This window comes from Phaethon aethereus (assembly GCF_964289735.1).
Source record: "Phaethon aethereus genome assembly, chromosome: 1".
NCBI classification, from domain to species: domain Eukaryota; kingdom Metazoa; phylum Chordata; class Aves; order Phaethontiformes; family Phaethontidae; genus Phaethon; species Phaethon aethereus.
In genome coordinates, this window is record NC_138575.1 from 31034528 (window position 1) to 31047359 (window position 12832).

Below are 12832 nucleotides of genomic sequence, written 5' to 3' on the forward strand. Positions count from 1 at the left end.
CCGTCTGTTTACGTCGCGTTTGAACGCGGGGTTGTGTATATTAACCGAAAAAGCAGGAGGAGCGCGGAGCCCTCCTTTGTGTTGTGTGTGCGTGTGTGTGTGTGCGTGCACGCGCTCTGGCGAGCGATTAGCGCGGGAGGCAGCCCCGTGCGGTGCCGCTCCATCCCATTTGGAGTTGGTCCCAGATGTTGCCGTCCTCCGAACGTTAAATTACAGAGATCATCGATGGGATTTATTTTCTTGACTTCTTTATTTGCCAGGTCACAGCTGGGTTGCAAGATATCGATTAGTCCTGCCACCCGCCTTTCTTTACGAGGGTGGGCAGAGGCTTAAAAACCGCTCTGGGACTCCCTGGAATGGCATGCTGGATATTAGCAGTCAAGTATTTCAAGCTGCAGCCCTCCTCTCGGTCTGTTTGTTGGGTTTTTGCATTTTTATTTTTGAGCACAGTATGCTCTTTCACAACTCAAGGATTTTTTTTTTCCCTTGATTTATGAGCTAAAATATCACTATGGAGCATGTCTTCTAATACTGAAAACAAGCAGCTGTTTTCAGTAAAGCAAAAGCAAAACAAGCGCTGTTCCCCGTATTTGAATAGCTAACCCCTGGTTGCTAAACAATTAAGTGATATCCCTTAAATAAGATTTTTTTACGTGTAGTAAACCTTTTCAGGTACTTACACATGGATCACTGTCCACCTCTTACCCACTTCGCTGGTGCCACTGAAATCTTATGCCTGCTGAGGAGATACAGCAGCAATTTCTCAATAGTGGGCTTCCTTTGGATCAACCACAAAACGTACTTCACTACAAAGATTCTCTTTATTTGTGTAGATATAATATAGTCACAAAAAGATGCTTATTCTTATTTAAATTCATTCCATGGTTTTCTGTGATTTGCCTTCCAAAGGCTATTCAAGATAGGAACAAAAAGCCACTGTTCAATTTGGGTCCTCTGTACCCCTAGGATGGGGGTGATATCGTAGTTCATATGACCATTGCGAAGTGTTGAAATGCTAACCTAAAGTAATTTAATTTTTCTCTTGGACTGTGTTTTATGCTATGTGCTTGCTTGGCTGCATGATGGGTGCTGTCTGTAAACCTTCGCACCCAGTTATTGTATAAGCTTTTGTGCTGTATAGCAGTGGTAGGGGAGGCAGGAGAAAGAGTTGTATCTTGCTGTATAATTCTTTTAAGCTTCATGTAAAGTGAATTTCATAGATCAAACTTGCATTATTGCACCACACACCTGCTTATATATTATTTTCTTTTAGTGATGAGATTATTGTTTCCAAACAGTTTTTTTTAATATATTGATGTATATATCTGCCCTGGTAAAATGAGTGCATTATAAAACCCTTTTGAGAATCCTGATTAGTTGTACCAAGCATATGTATCCTTTGTATAAAGAGCTCAAGGCTTGCATCAGCATCAGACCTCATCTGCATTTTCAATCCGAATTTTGCAGCACATGCTGTGTGCTGCACATTTCTACTGTGATGTGCCAAAATGGATGAATAACCAGGCAACAGCCACCTGGTTGCACTGAAGGGTTGCTGGTAACCAGGTGGCTGTTGCTTACTTGCACAGCCTGACTGATTCCCACTTTGAAGGGTAGTTAATACAAGTAACAGTCTTCTCTTTGAATTTTTAAACTTCTTCCTGATAGCCACTGATATGTAATTGATTTTTACTGAGCAGGTTGCTTTGCTCTGAGTTCACTTACTAGTAGGCAGACATACTGCCATAATGAAGCGCATCATTACACTTATGTGACACTTGATTTCTACAGCTATAGATTTTGTCAGTTATGCATTATCCCTCAGGATGCTAAAGGTGGAGTAAGCATTGGAATATTTCTGGTCCTGAGAAAGTTTGCACTGTCTGGGTTTTGATATCTTTATTTTCAGAACAGAAGGTTAAACTTCTGTATTTCACTTTGAAATTCCATGTTTTGAATCACACCTTCAGCTGTTGTGTCAAACTAGTGATGGCATCACACAAAAGATGCAGTGGTCAGTTATGTGGAGTATTTAGCACAAAATATGCCCATGTAAAGGTAGGAGAGGTAAGATTTTTTTTTTCCCCCCATTAATAGTACCTAAATCTGGTAGATGTCAAATGGAGTTAGCTTACATAAATTCTATGTGCTGTTCTATGTGAATTTAGAATCTCACAGAACAACATTGTTGAGAACAATAACCAAACCCTTTGTTAAAATGAATCATTTAAGACTGCATAGCTGTGGATGCTCTGCAGGCAGCAAACTGCTAAGTGTAGCTTTCAAAGGTGACTCTTACTGGTTGGTGCAAACGGGAAACTTTTAGCTGTAATAAATAAATTGCAGGACTATGTAATTATCCTGCAGCTAGTCTTTGGAGTAAAGTTACAAGTTCTGTTAGATAGCCTGAATATAGAGGATCAGTTTTTCTTTCTGTCTCACTAGATTTGCAGATTTACCTGAATCTGTACGGATGCAGTTACGCTTTCCAGAACGTAGGCGATTCACCTTTCTACTGAGCACAAAGCTTCTCAGTATTTCTCAGAATGGCATTTTTTTGGATTAGGATGGAAAGGTTAATTAAGGAAAATAATTAAAAACAGTTGCTGAATGCATAATCTAATTTATAAGCAGAATGGCATTCCAGATCCTGAAGTAATTTTGTACAGCAAAATACACCAATTTAACTCAGACAAGTTTAAATAGTGCTTGGTATTTTTAGTGTGGTCAAGCCATAAATCTGCCTTCCCAAGGGGTATGAAGTGTGGCCATCTCCTATCTTACAGAAGGACAAATGGAAGGATCAAATTACTTTGTGCTGTAAGCTGAGGCTTATAGGAGGAAAAAGACAAGGGTGTATTAGTTGATCACAGGAGCAGTATTGACTAGCACATACACAAAAGTCAAATCAATGGGCTTGTGCCCTGTTCTTCAGTTGCAGCCAGACCAGTCTTGCTAGCAATCCTCTTGAAAGATAGCTGAAGACCTCTTTATCTTCATGCTGCAATCACTTTTTTGATTGCAAGCTAACTTTACTGTAAATGAGCTTGGTTTGTTTAGCTTAACAACAAAAAGACAAAGACTATTATGTGGTTAATGTCAGGTTGTATCTGTCAATAACTGTGCTAGACTTCTACTATAATGTGTTTTATTAAACACAAACACTTCATCAGCTTCTCTTCATCCATCCCCAAATAGTACAAATGAAGCCTTCAGCCTTATTTCCTCCATTCTCCTGTTGATCTTGCCTCACATTTCTATGTGGAATTCAGTTTGTGTGTTTGCTTTCCACTAATATGACCGCTAGTAATAACCTATATCCAAAAGTTCTGTCAAGCTGCCCTAAAACTGTTTAGGGGTGAAGCAGGGCAAAACATAATGCACTTTGGGGCTCATGAGTGCCATTTAGCTAATGAACAGTTGGAGGATGATCCTGTGTTTTCTTGTTACAGCTTCTGACTGTTTGTGGGGCTGGTCACCTGCAAGCAGGTGAAGGTGAGATACCATGGGGCACTGAGGGTGAAGTTGGAAGGACACCAATGCTCCCTTCACTGGGGCAATGGGAGCCTATTCTCACTTTATGAAATACTCCCTGAGTTCTAGCTATCTGAGATGGGAAATGTGTGGGCCTTTGCTATAGGAAGATTTTTGACATGACACATTTTCATGGAGGCATTTACATCCATTTAGGGTGTCAATCAGATAAAGATTATATTTTCCTGGCCTTCTTGTATAAGCAGTAACTTTTAGTACCTTTCAAAAACGGAATGATCTCAACTCACAGCTTTTGGACAAAAATAAAAAAGTCACTGTGTTCTGCTGGAGAGCAGAGTATGAAGGTTGAGATTTTTAAGTCAATTTGGTCATAAGAGTAGCCTTAAACCAGTGTTGATGAAGTGGTGAGATTGCCTTAAAATAAGACTAAATCAAGATTTTTAAATGGATTTTTTAACAGCTGCCTCAAAATCTAGAGTCTTTAGCATGGATGTAATGTTTTGAATGTCTGTCATCTCCTAATGACATCCCAGAGCTGGTTGGTTCATTAACACTTCTTATATAGTGCCCTTCAGAGACCTCATCTTTCCTATTCACTATATATCTGGAGCTACTGGGGAAGATTTTTGAAGGCTGATGTTATTTTTATTTCATGGTTAACTGTATACTGACGATGCTGTGTTTTTCTTCCTCTTCCACTGTATTGAGGGTTTTTTGGCACCATTCTCAGTGTTGGACTTGTGTGGCTACTGGCTGGGTCAGATTTAACCAAAAGATGATGGAACAATGGTAAATTAAGTAACATAATGAGTAAAGGTGAGAATGTGATCTCCCTGCTGAAAGTGAGAATGCTTTTTTTGTTACCTAGCATAGGCTAATGTAATCTGTGATTGCTTCTGGGGGCTCAGGTAGCACATGATGGTGTCACTAACTTCTCTGTCAAGGAAGCTGTAACTGGTTATTTTACTGCTACCACCCAGATGTCAGCAACTTTTTGCACTGCTGCAAGAGTGTCTGCCTTTGACACATCTCTGCTTCCCTAACCTGCAGCCCAGAAATGAAACTTCAGAATAAAATCGGGTTTTGTGTTTACAGCCTGGTTCAAGGTGAGCATGTTATCTACCACATTCCATAGTTTCGATTTAATTTCTGAGTGTAATTCACTGTGTGTATGTTTTGGTCTATAAAGCTCACCATAATTTGAGCCTTGGGATCAGGGAAAACTGAGGAGAGCATTTTGGCTGCTTGGATCATTTGTGACACTTGAATGTGTTCAGCAACTTGGACAAGGCACTTTGAGCGGAGATTTCTCACCCCTGGGAGATGTGTTGCTTCATTTCTTTAGTTTTGAGCAACTTTGAGTGTGTGCAGGGGTTGTTTTTTGGTGTTTTTTTGCGACTGGATTTGTGGTTGATACTGTGAAGGTGCAGGGGAACAAATTAGGTAACCTCTGAAAGACCTTTCAAGCCTGTCTTTGTGGTTCTGCACAGAAGGGTGGAAATGCGAAGGTTTTGCTTCATTTTCAGTCTGGAATTTATTTTGTTACTGTGGGTTTTTTTTGCATGTAACCGTACATCATTGAGTAACCTTTTGTTTTGCTTTTCCTAATTTTCTTGCTATTTGTCTTTTTGTGAGGAGCTGGGCAGAATGCCTTCGAGGTGACCACTGTCCCCTTCCCAGTGATTTGGAAGTCAGGAGACTAACTTGGAGGGAGATGTCTCTTTTTGTTTGTCACATGCATTTAATTTGTCATAAATTTCTCTAATGTTATGTAATACAAAGGATTGATTTTTTGTTTTGGAGATGATCAATACAAACATGGGGAAAATCTGTTTAGAAAGAATTTTGAGAGATTTAATCTGTACTTTCTGAAGGCCAGGTCAACTCTCTGTTGCTTCTGAAGGATGTTTGCCAGCATGGTCTTTAAAATGCTGATAATTGAGCATCTGCAACTTCTGTAGTCAGCACTTAGCAATCTTACTACTAGAAAGTCTTTAGCACTGGGATAGTTTTCCTCTTGCATGTATCATTATGTGTATATGAAGACCTGTCAAGACTGTCTCCTTTTCCTTATATGAAATAGCCCCAGTTATTTCATCCTTTCCTTGTAGATGATGTTCTTATCTCTGACCAATTGATCTATGTCCAAAACTGGACAGGAAAGCTTTATCAGGTAAAGCAGTAGAATCTTTTGCCGTGTGCTTTAGGCAATGCTTCTGCTTGTCATTCCTGGTGTGATGTTTGTTCCTTTTGCAATAGCATTGCATTGACTCATGTTTAGTCGGGAACCGCTAATCAATCCTTCAGATCCTTTCCGGGAATACTGTTGTCTAGACAGTCATTCTCCTGTCCTGTATTTGTCAGCTGATTATTTCTGCTTATGTGTCCTTAGTGAACGGCATCTCTTTTCCATACTATTTCTCCTGTTTGTCAGCCACGCTGGCTCCCAAATTTCCTTTCTCATGTAAGCCTGTAGGAAGCACCTTGTCTGGCAGCTTTGTGGAAGATGCAATTTAGAAACTGTACTTTCTAACAGAAGCAGAGCTTGTTAAGAGAAGCAATGCATGATGAACAGCTAAAGACACCTGGATGCCACAATGATTTGCCATTAGTTTGCCTTTGTATGTTTAAAGAAATGTCTTTTTCAGATCTTTACAATGACAAGAGACTGAGGTGATAGCTGTTTTGTGTTTCTCTTCATAATGCATATTTCAAGTTACTTGGAATGCATGTTCCCAGTTCTATAGCTTCAAGATGATATGATAACTTGTCAAGTTTGCATTCTTGGCCATCTGAAACATTTTGTTGAAAATAATGCTGATCTAACTTCCAGATGTTCAAGGATGGGTAGGAGAGCTGCAAACAGTGCTGAAAGTCACCTCTGCTACAGGGACAAAGAAAGAAGCTTGGATTTTGCAATTTGTAATGCATTGTTCTTGCTGGTTTTTGTTGGTTTGAGTAAGAAAATAGGATAAAATCAAATCGGTTTTGCAGGATTAAGAAAAACAACACAGCCTTATGGGATAAGGCAAAAAAACGTGCTTCTTGTGTGCTCTTGAAGGAGAGCTAATGTAAAGGAAAAAAACCCTGCTGATACTGATTGCAACTTTCATCCTTCTCCAGTTAAGGAACTCTATTTTTTTCAGATTCACATGCAATTATTTATCTACTTTGTTAATAGTAACAGCTGAAATTATTACAACTGAAAGTGGGTAAAGTCTGTTTACTCAGCTCTAGTACATTGAGTTTTGTTTTCTTGATAGTTTGTGTGTGTGGAAAAACACAAACAGTAGATGAGGTAATAAGCCCCAAAATGGGGTTGTTAGTTAGCAGAACTCACAATAAGGTGTTTGAGGAATAACTTACTTATTTCAGTTTTGCTTTCCATGTTACTGGATTTCAGGTGTGTGTGTGTGTGTCCTTTCTGGGCTCTGGAAGCAGGCAGAGGCTGGTCTTAAGCAATCAGTAGCTAAATGAGCTTGTTGAGTTCCTTGCAGCAGAGAAGAAAAGGAGTGCCCTTTCAAATCCATTGCTTGGGATTTCTTGATTAGACTTTTGTTGTTTGCATTGAACTTATGATTCCTGAGTTTTATTTAGAAATACAAAATGAGTTCTTAACTATAAAGGTGTGCACTGACACATTTTCATGAATAATTTGCATTGAGTGTATGGGGATCTGCGTATGCTGTGGGCAAGAGGTGAGCACCAGCTGCACAATAGGGGCTGTTCTGTAATGGAAGCTACTGAATTCTGTTCAGTTACTTTTAAAACAAAGCATTCTCTTTTACCGTCATAAATCATTGACCACATAGGATAGTGTTTAATTTTTTTAAACTTTAAAAATCACAGGTTGCAGTGCAGAAAGCAAATCATTACTCCATGAAGCCTTATTTTAACTCCTCCAGAGCAGTGTAGTGAGCTAAACATGTACGAGATGTTGGAGGTGGGGGGGAACCAGTACTTGTGGTGTTTTGTTTTGTTAAATAAGTTAAATGTGACTTAGCAGCAAAAATTGTATTATTTCATTACTGTGTTCTACAAAGAGCAATGGGTAACAGCTTGATCCTTAATCAAGCTGTAGATACGTTGTAGACTATGTAAGTATGAAATAGTTGTACTTGTATGAAGTAGCGTTCTTCCTTTTGGAGACAGTATTCAGTGTTTTACGAGTAACATTATTTTTCTGAGGAAAAGCCTGTATAAAGATGGCTATTTGATTTTTAAATGTACTGTCTTATTTTGGGTGGTAAGGGGGGAGGAGCAGCACTGGTAAACTTAAATGTCATCAGTGGTGCATAATTTCCGATTCCATAGGTAGAACTGTGAGGTACGCTCCCTGAAACTAAGCAGTATAAAGATGGGTCACATGTTATAAATACTAATTTTCTCTATAAGTGATAGTAGTAGTTTTTATACAGAACAAAGTTGGCTAATTTTGAGTATTGAAGGAATATGCCTCTTTCCCAGGCTGTGTGGTTCCTTTCCTAACATCTGTAGTAGGTCTGTTAGTGTCGTGAGGATATGGAGCTTGACTTGCAGTGTCTGCCTTTGCCTGGGAGTTAGAATTGCTCCTTTTGGTGTTAACAGTGTCTCCCCTCTTACTATGATAAAGAAAGAAGAAATCTGAGCACGTATTTTTTGAAGCAATTTAGTGGACAGCAGCTGGCAGAGCTGCTGTGTTATTCATGGTTAATAGTGGAAACTTCTTAAACATTCTTCACTTATCTGTCTCTTCCCTATTCCTCTACCTTCCCGCCCTGCCCCCAGCTTCCTTCCTTTTTTGGTCTGTAAAACTTCGGACAAAAAAAGAGGAAATCCTAAGGTGGAAAACAGAAGATCCCTGTTCTTCTGTTTCAGTGTGAGAGAGCACGTGTCGGTTCAGTACAGAGTTCATTACTGTAGCTATACTTACTCCTCTCCCTCCACACACCCACATCAGAAGAAACTTGAATACCTAATTACAACTCAAGCCAAAATGATATTACTTCATTATATCCTTTCTTCCACTTGGACTAACATGACCCAAAATCTAAAACTCTTCTCATTGGGCCAAATGTAGTTATAAGTGCTCAGCGGCGTTGAACAAATGGGCCTATTCCGATTGCTTGCCAGGTTAAATAAGTAAAGTAAGGGTGGAGATGCCTACCTGCACATATTTTGCCATTACATTTGTCTTGGGAATATATGCCCGTGATAATAGTATGCACCTCAAGCTACAGATTCTCCAGTTGCTTACATAACTAGAAAGCTAAATTCAATAACTTAAACTGTTTTTCTTTTTGGAAATCAAGTTGGAATACGAGACTTAACATGTTATCTTTCCTGCATATCAGTTAGGCTGTCTGTAATGATTTGATTATCCAAAGACTTTGAAAAATTTCTTTCCACCAATTAATTGAAAAAGCATAGTGAAAGATGCTGAAAAATAGGTAAAATACCAGAATAATACGTGTTTTTTTAGGAAAGTGTGTGGTCTTGCATGTGAGGCAACTGTTGGTTTTTGAATTTAACCTTTGGAGATGGTGTTGGGAGGTGTAAATGGTAAAAAATATTCAGAGGAATCTGAGCTAATGGGCTCTCCAACTTCAGACACAGGCTAATATGGAAATCACTTAATCCATGGTCACCTGCAGAGCTGTTTTTTTAGCTACTGTCGCTTCTGGAAAAACACTATTGTTTTGGTTTTTAATTTATTTTTTAAATATAAATAATAGCTTTATCTCAACCTGAGCAATTATAATGTGCTTTAAGAAGTAGTATTTAAGACTTATTCCCTTGCTTCCAGGAAGCCAAGGCTTTTCATGAAGGATGAGTGGTGTCAGTCTTGCTGCTGCTACTTGTCTGTTTTTCAGCCTTAGAACACATCCACTGCTTTTGTATCTTCAAGCTTAAGTGTGGTCATGCTTGTTTGCATTCAGAAAATTCACTGGGAAGCCTTTAAGACTGAAAATTGTTTGGTTTTAATGTATTTGCATGCAAAGGAAAGTGTTTCTTTGTTTCAATTCTGCAAAGACACCATTCTACTGAATAGGCTGGGGCTTGAATAGCAATGCCTCTGCAAGTGTGTATTTAATAGGTATATTAAATAACACCAGTTTTAAAGATGGCTGAGATGAAGTACAGAGGTTAGCTGTCATATTGAACAGGCACAAATTATGTGGTTCCCTCTTCCTGATGTAATCAGGCAAATGTAACCTAGTAAGCAGAAAAAGTGCAACTGTAACGTTAGAGAAATCACATAGGTTTTCGTGACGATTCTTACAAAGATCTGTTTGATTTTATATTGATAAATATTGCCTCTAGCTTTCGTCTTGAGAAGCCAGTTAACAGCATCATAATTGAGGCATAAATGTGGTTGTACAGCTGGCAGAGATCTCTGGTCTTTATCAGTGTCCTTTGCCTCTCTTCGTGGGTTCCTCAACAAAATAATGAGCAAGTAGAAGGGGACTGAACTGATGGGGAGGTCCTTGCTTTTAGAGAAGCAGAGGTCCAGAATAAACTTATTTAGCTGATAAAAGAGTCCAATCAACACTTAAACTAGCAAGTTAGAATCTTTTGGTTAATCTATGAAGTAGATTTATTTTTTTCAGAACTGTCATAAGTCTGGCTTTTTAATGACCTCTGTAGAATGCTATTTATGCTTTTACCCACCTTATACAAAACCTCAAAAGCACTATGCAGACTACAAATAGCAGGTTTTATGTAAAAATATGGGGTTTGTGTAGGATAGGAATATGTACAGCTACAGTACCATATGTTAAAGTAGTTCAGGAAACTCGGAATAGCATATTGTCTGGAGTACGTGTGTGTGAGGAAGCTTTGGCAAGCAGAACGTGATTGTCTGGGGACCAGTGTGACCATGTCCAGGCCAGCTCTGGTGCTCGCCCAGCTCTGGCCATGTGCTTCCCCCTTGCTCCGTTATATCGGTTTCTGTGATAAACAGTTGAGAAGAGCTGATCTGGCTGAAAACTAATCACTTTTTTTGGCAGGGAGAGATTTCTACTGGATCAGCACCTCTAGCTGGGCTCGGATTGTCTGCCAAACTACGTGTGCCAGCACGGGGGAGGCGAGGGAGGGTGCAGTTGGGTGTGCAAAAGATGGCAGGACCCCCAGTGCTTTTCGTGTGTCTCGCTCGAAGTGCCTTGCAGCCGCAGCGTATCGGTGCTTCCTCATGCTATACTGGTGCTGCTGAGCAGCGAGGCTTCTCTGCCTTGAATGGGACCCGGCTGCCGGGTGAGCCCGCTGGGTGTGCGGCTCTGAAGGACTGGTTTCCTTGGCTGGCGAGGGGCGACCGGCTTGCCACCGCACAGCTGCGAGCCCTGGTGCAAAGGAAGCTGCCTTGCTTGGACAAACCTGTGGGCACACCGGATAAAGTGTAAGAGAAAGCTACAACCTGATGAGAAATTTAGTTGGCCTGTCAAGAGTATATGGCTGTTTTCCTGGGGCAGGAACATATTATAAGCTGAAGTAGGTAGTTTGATTGTATGTCTTCTCATCCAGCTGTTTGGTCTGGATTCATGAGTGTGCTGTTTTCTGAACCCGCTGTTAGTTAAAAACTCTTCCACAAATTTTAGGTTACTCCACTTGCTAGTGCTGTCCAGATACAGTCTTAATTTGAGCATTTTGTCTAGCATAGCAATAAGTGCTTTTCTATTCTAGAGGCTGCTTAGTGAGCAATTGCCTGTCCTCACAAACTTTGCCTCCACATGCAACAGGCAGAACTGTCCAAGCACATATTTTGGACATTAAGTTGGGACTGATCCTGTCAACTCTGAGCAGGTTGCTAAAATAGTTTGTCACAAGATTAGAAACTGAAAACTCTAAAGGTGCAACTTCAGTTCTGTGGATGTAAAATTTGTCTAATTTTGCCAAGGAGCAAAACTTTTGTGAAAAGGTAGAACAATGATAGAACCAAGAACTGGTAAATGTACAGCAGGAGTTCAGCGATTTGTAAGTAACATAGTCAAGTAAAATGGTCACAGCTGTACTACTTCTAACATCCTTTTGAGAGGTCTGTGTCTCACTGCTGCATCCAGAACAGGTAAACTTTGAGTCTCTTCAATATGGTAATATGGGAAAGAAAGAAACAATTCTGCCTGATATAAGCAAAACACACATTTTATAATGATAGCATCTAATAATTCGTTTGATATGAGAACTTGATACCCTCAGATTAATGAGAACTGCTGCTTCTCATAAAATTATGGCTCTTAAGCATTGCCATTACCTCTTCAGTCAGGATAGTTCTGGGGATAATTCTGAGGAAGAAGCCTTGGCAGTTGTTCCTTCCAACTATCACTACTACTCTTGTCCCATTTTCTCCTTTGCTGTGGATGTCTCTGTGACAGCCCTCCTGGAAACCCTTGGTGGAGTGCCTGGGGCATCCTGGGCTGCCACAATTGTGTTCCCTTCTTTTGGCTCTTGTTCCCCATTACCCAGCTCCTTTGATTTCTGTCATTTCTTTAGGTCCAAAAACTGGGACTCAAGCTTAGAGAAAATATTCTTTTGTTAATTATGCATGTTTGTTTTGTACTGAAGTAAGTTTTGGACATGTAACAAGCACCTTTAGGATAGGAGGAATTGTTTCTTTTGCCCATCATCTATGGGGATACTAGACTTTTCAATGTCTGTTAAATGTGGAATGCCATTTTTATAACTTCTCTGATATAGTAGCTGTAAAGCTAGGGGATTACACAAATAATATTCATCATATTGGAGGCATTTTCTTGGGTGTCTTTCCCCTCTTTTTAATTAGAATAGTTGTGAACTGACTTTTACTGTGTTCAAATAATTGGGTTTTTTGCCTAAAACACTCCCTGGGAGGATGTGGTAGGTGTACTTGCTGTACAGAAATATATGAGAATAGGACCTGGAATATGATACATAAGCCGTGTATATATTTTTCCAGTTTTGTTCAGGTTGGCAGTTGCCTTGCTTGTGACACTTGCAGTTGCTGAGCGTGTTTTCAACTAGTTTTTGCACAGGGTTTTGAATTTGTGTGTCCCTGCTGTTCAGCCCTACCACAATGAACTGGAAAGTGAAGGGGAAAAGAAAGAGCTATCGTATGTTTGATAATCACTGGGATGGCTCAGATCCAGGATTCTGTTTATGAAGACTTCCACAGCCTGATCTAAAAATATGTAACTTGTCTGAAAATGTCTATTTACGTTTCCCTCTGAAATCTTGAAGCCTTGAAATACTCTTAAAATTTAAGGGGCAGATAGTTGTTATCAGGCATTGGTATTACTGTTGCCTTTTGCAAAGATTGCTTAGATAACCCTTAGCCTTCACATCTGTATATATGCTACTTGGTTGTGGTGTGGTGTTTTTTTTTACA

The 12832-nt window shown here is 39.8% G+C and overlaps 1 protein-coding gene across 2 annotated transcripts in view; it reads left to right on the forward strand.

The window, feature by feature from the left end:
- The window catches only part of DOCK4 (dedicator of cytokinesis 4), a gene marked incomplete at both ends in the record, with an annotated part of 263581 nt that overhangs the window by 795 nt on the left and 249954 nt on the right, over positions 1 to 12832 (forward strand). The window lies entirely within an intron of this gene.